Below are 7,402 nucleotides of genomic sequence, written 5' to 3'. Positions count from 1 at the left end.
TGTAGCTAATAAAGTTTTTTAAACAACAAATATATATGAAATACATATATATGAACTGCGGTTATGAAACGTATATGTGCACGATCCTTCGCAGTAAAGCACTATTTAAGCAATAGTGAAAATCAGACCTGAAAAAAATTCAGGCCTGTACGGGATTCGAACCACTGACCTCTGCGATACTAGTGCAGCGCTCTACCAATTGAGCTAAACTTTTTTAAAACCATTAACTCTTCCAGAAATTTGCAAGTTCGATAATTAAGCCGGTTTACATTAGAATTACCAAATGAATAAGTTAGGCTTTTTTCTTTTATCAAAAGTTAACCAAAAGATGAATAATCGGTAATTATTGATGATGGAATTAAGTTTCGGTAGACAATAAATCTTCTGTATAGTACACATCTGATCGCTTGCGAGTTCAACTTCGATATTTACCTCTGAATAAAGTTGAGGAAAATCGACTAAATATAATCTTTGAAATAAATCTTCTCATGACATCATTGAGATCATCACAACTGAGTCGGTAAGTTGTCAGCATAGCATTACCCCCATGTTCATTGTCAGTTTTAAGACTGTCGCCGTGTGAAACTCAGTTTTTGCGCTGTTTTGTATGTTGGTACCATCGTAAATTAAAATATATTTTTGATATCAAAATTTGTTTTAATATTCAAGCGCATAGCGTCCTCTACGCATATACGCACGCGCGTACTTGAAGTGACCAGAAAAAATTGAAAACAATGTTGTGTTTGCGCCAAGTTTGCTCAAAATAAGGGCAAGACGCTTTGTTCTTTGCTTGTATCCACACAACTATTTCAAACAAGAAATAAAGAACGCAATATTTTTCGCTCGGTTTACTTAGGTTTCTAGATCATATGTACTTGTGCGTACTAGAAAAAATGACCACGCTACGCGCCTGATATTCTATCCTAGTTAGCCCTGCCGATCGATCCTAACATACTGTATATTTGCCTTTGGGAAAGAACTATGGAAAATATGGATTTAGAACTGATTAAAATGACTCTGTCGATGATATCGATGACAAGCATCAATGAAATCATAACTCATTTTGATCGGTTGTCGAAAGAAGATAGTCTTTATAAACTCTCTTTCTTCCTCCTGATTTGAACCTCACTGCAAGCAAGTAGAGTCTTGTATTGCAGTTGGCATTAACTTTTTTTACGCTACTACCCGCGGTTGATAACTTCTAATTTGCATGCATATGGGTCTCAGCTCAGTGAAGAATTTCTGCCTTGTCTGCCATAATGGCATATATTGTGTAAGCGAACATTAGATCCCATTTTCGTGGTTGAATGGTTGGTAACCTACGCACTACACAGTGATATGAAATCCTAATCTTGATGACTACTATAATCAAGACTGTAATTCACATTGCAGTATTACGTAAGATGCGATAGTCAATGAATTGATAAACTCTGATAAGAATCGTTCAGGCAGCATGATTGAGTATTTGAAGATATTTCCCTTCTTCAGAGATTAACAGTAAGATAGGATATCTTCAGCGGGACAATAGTGATCAACTTACCTAAATTGCTTCCTAAAATATCAGAAGGAGTTTGGGCACGATTTTCACGCTCTCTTATTTCCTTTTTTGTTACAACTATTCGAAATCTTACAAAAGCAAGTGTTAGTAATGTAAAAGTCCTTATGTTGTTTTTAAACTCTCGAAAAACACTACTTTTCCAATGCCAGCTGCTTTCTCGTACAAGTTCGAAGAGGCATAATTACATTTATATCATCAACTATTTTTGTCAATATCGGAAAACTATAATCAACCCCTGGTCACGTAAGATAGTTCAGCCATAGAAAAGGACGCAAAACGATGGTTTGTTTGTTGATCCGTCTCACTGTTAACAAGCCACATACAAAAAAGTTTTTCGGGACATCTTTTATCTTTCCACTGCATGGAAAGTGCACTCTTTGTCGTTTGATAGATAAATCACCATTTACGTGATGAGAGTCTGGGAAGTTTACCATAACAGTGACCTTTCAATTAATTTTCGGTTTTAGAGGCAACAAAGTGACATGGCTTCATAATCAACTTTACCTTCTGGGTTGCACAGTACTGACAATTAAGACGAAGCTGTTAATTTCTAATCAGTTATTGATGACAAGGGAAAGAAACATAGATGAGAAGAACTTATAAAACAGAGCTGAAATTTTCTACTTTTTTCCCCCAGTGGTAATTTAAACATTTTAGTCAACTTACTTTGACGATTTTATCAACTCAGATAATAATGTAAATTGGCCACCGCAAACAGTTCTTCAAGCTGACGTTTTGAGCGTAAGAATCGGGTGTATATCTGTTATTTTTTTTTTAAGGTTAAATCTCTCTAAGTGACAGTATTTATGGTAGCTTTCTTTTCCCCTTTGATCCCTCAATTATTGCTAATGACTTAAAAGAGCCGTTTTGAATGGTTCAAAGGTCAAAGTGTCAAATAGCGACAATATTTTCAGTTGACATACCTAAAGGTTGAAGGATCGAAAGACTGAAGATCTTAAGATGACAACGAACATAATGCACATTCGTCCGATGAACTTAAGCAAAAAAACAAAAAGTTTCGCAACTCTTAACTACAATTTTTCATTAAATTGCAGATCGGCGAACACTCACTTTTTTCAAAAAGAAGGGCAAAAAGTATTTGCGCCGAGGCTTTTGTCTTTTATCAAAGTTAACGAAAAGATGAATAATCTGTAATTATTGATGAGGAACAAGTTTCGGTTAACAATAGATCTTCCGTGTAGTTCACATCTAATCGTTTGCGAGAACATCTTCAATACTTAATTACCTTTGAATAAAGTCAAGGAAAAGCAAATAAATCTTTGAAATAAATCTTCTGCTGACATCAATGATGTCACCACAACTGAGTAGGTAAGTTGTCAGTATAGCATTACCTCCATGTTCATTGTCCAGTTTTAAAACTGTCCGTGTGAAACTCAGTCAGTTTTGCGCTAATAATATGGATATATCAACAAAGTTGAAATGGTAAATTAGCCACCGTAATGATTAAAAAAGCTGACGTTTCAAGCGTTAGCCCTTCGTCGGAGCGAATAGAGGAATTGTGGGTTGTGTGTGCTTTTAAAGGCAGAAAATGGAGCTACGTTATTGGTGGGAGCATGGCAACGAGATGGTGCCATGCTCCCACCAATAACTCCCATGGTGCCATGCTCCCACCAATAACGTAGCTCCATTTTCTGCCTTTAAAAGCACACACAACCCACAATTCCTCTATTCGCTCCGACGAAGGGCTAACGCTCGAAACGTCAGCTTTTGTAATCATTACGGTGGCTAATTTACCATTTCAACTTTGTTGATATATCCATATTATTTCGTTACTCCCACCGACGCAGCCCCAAACAGTTTCTTTCGAAACTATCAGCCTTTATTCATTTGAGTTTTGCGCTAAGTGTTGTATGTTGTAAATTAAAATATATTTTTGATATCAAAATTGGCTTTAATATTCTATCCTAGTTAGCCCTGCCGATCGATCCGAACATACTGTATATTTGCCTTTGGGAAAGAACTATGAAAAATACGGATTTAGAACTGATTAAAATGACTCTGTCGATGATATCGACGACAAGCATCAATGAAATCATAACTGATTTTGATTGGTTGTCAAAGGAGGATAATCTTTATGAACTCTTTTCCTTCTTCGTCCTGATTTGAACCTCGCGAATTGTGGACCTCAATTTTATCGTAAACAATTGTTCAATAGCCAGCTTGAATTAATTTTCCATGTAAACTGATCTTGAAGTCGTGCATCACTGAATTAGGCTTATTTTTTAAGTATTTTACACACTGTCTTCGAGCAAGCAAGTAGAGTCTTTTAGAGCAGTTGGTATTGCTGTTGTACGCTACTACAGGTTGATAACTTCTAATTTGCATGTATATGGGTCTCAGCTCAGTGAGGAATCTCTGCCTTGTGTACTATAATGACATATATTGTGTAAACGAACATTAGATCCCATTTTCGTGGTTGAATGGTTGGTAGCTTACGCACAATACAACGATATAAAATCTTAATCTTGATGACTACTATAATCAAGACTGTAATTCACATTGCAGTATTACGTAAGACGCGATAGTCAATGGATTGATGAACTCTGATAAAAATCGTTCAGTCAGCATTCAGTATTTGAAGACATTTCCCTTCTTCGCAGATTATCAGTAAGATAAGATATCTTCAGGGCAATAGTGATCAACTTACCAAAATTGCTTCCTAAAATATCTGAAGGACTTTTGGCACGAGTTTCACGCTCTCTTATTTCCTTTTTTGTTACAAGTATTTGAAGTTTTACAAAAGCGAGTGTTGGTAAGGTAAAAGTCCTTTTTTTTTGGAAGTATTTCAAGTTTTACAAAAGCAGGTGTTAGTAATGTAAAAGTCCTTTGTGCTGTTTTTAAACTCTCGACAAACACTACTTTTCCAATGCCAGCTGCTTACTCTTACAAGTTTTAAGAGGCATAATTATATTTATATCATCAGCTATATTTGTCAATATCGGAAAACTATAATCAACCCCTGGTCACGTAAGATAGTTCAGCCATAGAAAAGGACGCAAAATTATCGTTTGTTTGTTGATTCGTCTCACTGTTAACAAGCCACATACAAAAAAGTTTTTCGGGGCATCTTTTATCTTTCCACAGCATGGAAAGTGCACTCTTTGTCGTTTGATAGATAAATCACCATTTACGTGATGAGAGTCTGGGAAGTTTACCATAACAATGATCTTTCAATCAATTTTCTGCTTAAGAGGCAACGTTATAAAAAAAAATAACTTGGCTTCTTAATCAGCTTTTTCTTCTGGGTTGCACAGTACTGACAATACGAAGCTGTTACTTTCTTAAAGGCCGATAGTTTCTAAAGAAACTGATTGGGGCTGCGTCGGTGGGGGTAACGAAATAACTTGAATATATCAACAAAGTTGAAATGGTAAATTAGCCACCGTTATATTACGATTATAAAAGCTGACGTTTCGAGCGTTCGCCCTTGTCATCACTAACTGATTAATTTCTTAATCAGTTAGTGATGACAAGGGAAAGAATACATAGATAAGAAGAACTTATAACATAGAGCTGAAATTTTCTACTTTTTCCCCCCAGTGGTGATTTAAACATTTTAGTCAGTGCATTTGTAACAACATAATTTGACGGTTTTATCAACTCCGGTAATAATGTAAACTGGCCACCGCAAAGGGTTCTTCAAGCTGACGTTTTGAGCGTAAGCATCGGGTGTATCTGTTATTTGTTTTTAATGTTAAATCTCACTAAGTAAGAGTATATATGAACAGCTTTCTTTTCCCCTTTGATCCATCATTTATTACTAATGCCTTAAAAGGGCCGTTTTGAATGACTCAGAGGTCAAAGTGTCTTTAAATAACGACAATATTTTCAGTTGACACACCAAGAGGTTGAAAGAAAGACTGGAGATCTTAAGAAGACCACGAGCATAATACGCATTCGTCCGATGAACTTAAGCAAAAAATGTTTCGAAACTCTCAACTACAATTTTAAATTTTTTTTAAATTGCAGATCGACGGACACTCACCTTTTTCAAAAAAGAAGGGCGAAAACTATTAGCACCCACTTGATTGATCAAGGCGATCCACCACTGCGGGAGAAAACGGATCTGACCACCAATGTAGCTAATAAACTTTTTTCAGAAATTAACTCTTCCAGAAATTTGTAAGTTCAATAATTAAGCCGGTTGACATTAGAGTTACCAAATGAATAAACCAGGCTTTTTTCTTTTATGAAAAGTTAACGAAAAGATGAATAATCGGTAATTATTGATGCTGGAACAAGTTTCGGTAGACAATAGATCTTCCGTATAGTACACATCTAATCGTCTGCGAGAACAACTTCAATGTTTGCCTTTGATTAAAGGTAAGGAAAAGCGAATAAATCTTTGAAATAAATCTTCTCACGACATCAATGAAATCACCGAAACTGAGTTTATATGTTGTCAGCATAGCATTACCTCGATGTTCATGTCCAGTTTTGAAACTGTCACCGTGTGAAACTCATCAGTGTTTGCGCTAAGTTTTGTGTGATGGTACTATGATCGTAAATTAAAATATATTTTTTATATCAAAATTGGTTTTAACATTCTATCCTAGCTGGCCCTGCCGATTCTAACTTACTGTACATCTGCCTTCGGGAAAGAACTATGGAAAATACAGATCTAGAACTGATTAAAATGACTCTGTCGATGAAATCGACGACAAGCATCAATGAAATCATAACTGATTTTGATCGGTTGTCAAAAGAGGATAATCTTTTTTAATTCTATTTCTTTGTCCTGATTTGAACCTCACGAATTGTGGACTTCAGTTTTATCGTAAACAATTGGTCAATAACCACCTTAAATTAATTTTCCATGTAAACTGATCTTGAAGTCGTGCATCACTGAATTAGACTTATTTTTTAAGTATCACTCACATGCTATCTTCGAACAAGTAAGTAGAGTCTTGTATAGCAGTTGGCATTAACTTTTTTACGCTATTATCGGTTGATAACTTCTAATTTGCATGCATATGGGTCTCAGCTCAGTGAGGAATCCCTGCCTTGTCTGCCATAATGGCATATATTGTGTAAACGAACATTAGATCCCATTTTCGTGGTTGAATGGATGGTAGCTTACTTAATTTTGATGACTACTATAATCCAGACTGTAAATCACATTGCTGTATTACGTAAGATGCGATAGTCAATGAACTGATAAACTCTGACAAGAATCGTTCAGTCAGCATTTAGTATTTCGCAGATTAACAATAAGATAGGATATCTTCTGGACAAAAGTGATCAACTTACCTAAATTGCTTCCTAAAATATCTGAAGGACTTTTGGCACGATTTTAAACTCTCCGGCGAGAAACACTACTTTTCCAATGCCAGCTGCTTTCTCGCACAAGTTCCAAGAGGCATAATTATATTCACATCATCAAGTATATTTGTCAATATCGGAAGACTTTAATCATGCAACCCCTAGTCACGTTAGATAGTTCAGCCATAGAACAAGACGCAAAATTTTCGTTTGTTGATTCGTCTTACGGTTAACAAGCCACACACAAAAAAATGGTTTAAGAGTCATCTTTGATCTTTCCGCAGCATGGAAAGTGTACTCTTTGTCGTTTGATAGATAAATTACCATTTACTTGATTAGAATCTGGGAAGTTTACCATAACAGTGACCCGATCTTTACATCAATTTTCCGGTCAAGAGGGAACCTTATAAAAAAAAAATGACATGGCTTCATAACTGATCAACTTTATCTTCTGGGTTGCACAGTACTGACAAGACGAAGCTGTGAATTTCTTAATCAGGCATTGACGACAAAGGAATGAATAGATAGATAAGAAGGACTTTTTGAACACAGCTGAAACTT

This window comes from Stylophora pistillata, chromosome 4, assembly GCF_964205215.1.
Source record: "Stylophora pistillata chromosome 4, jaStyPist1.2, whole genome shotgun sequence".
Taxonomy (NCBI): Eukaryota; Metazoa; Cnidaria; class Anthozoa; order Scleractinia; family Pocilloporidae; genus Stylophora; species Stylophora pistillata.
Note: the sequence above shows the minus strand (reverse complement) of the source record.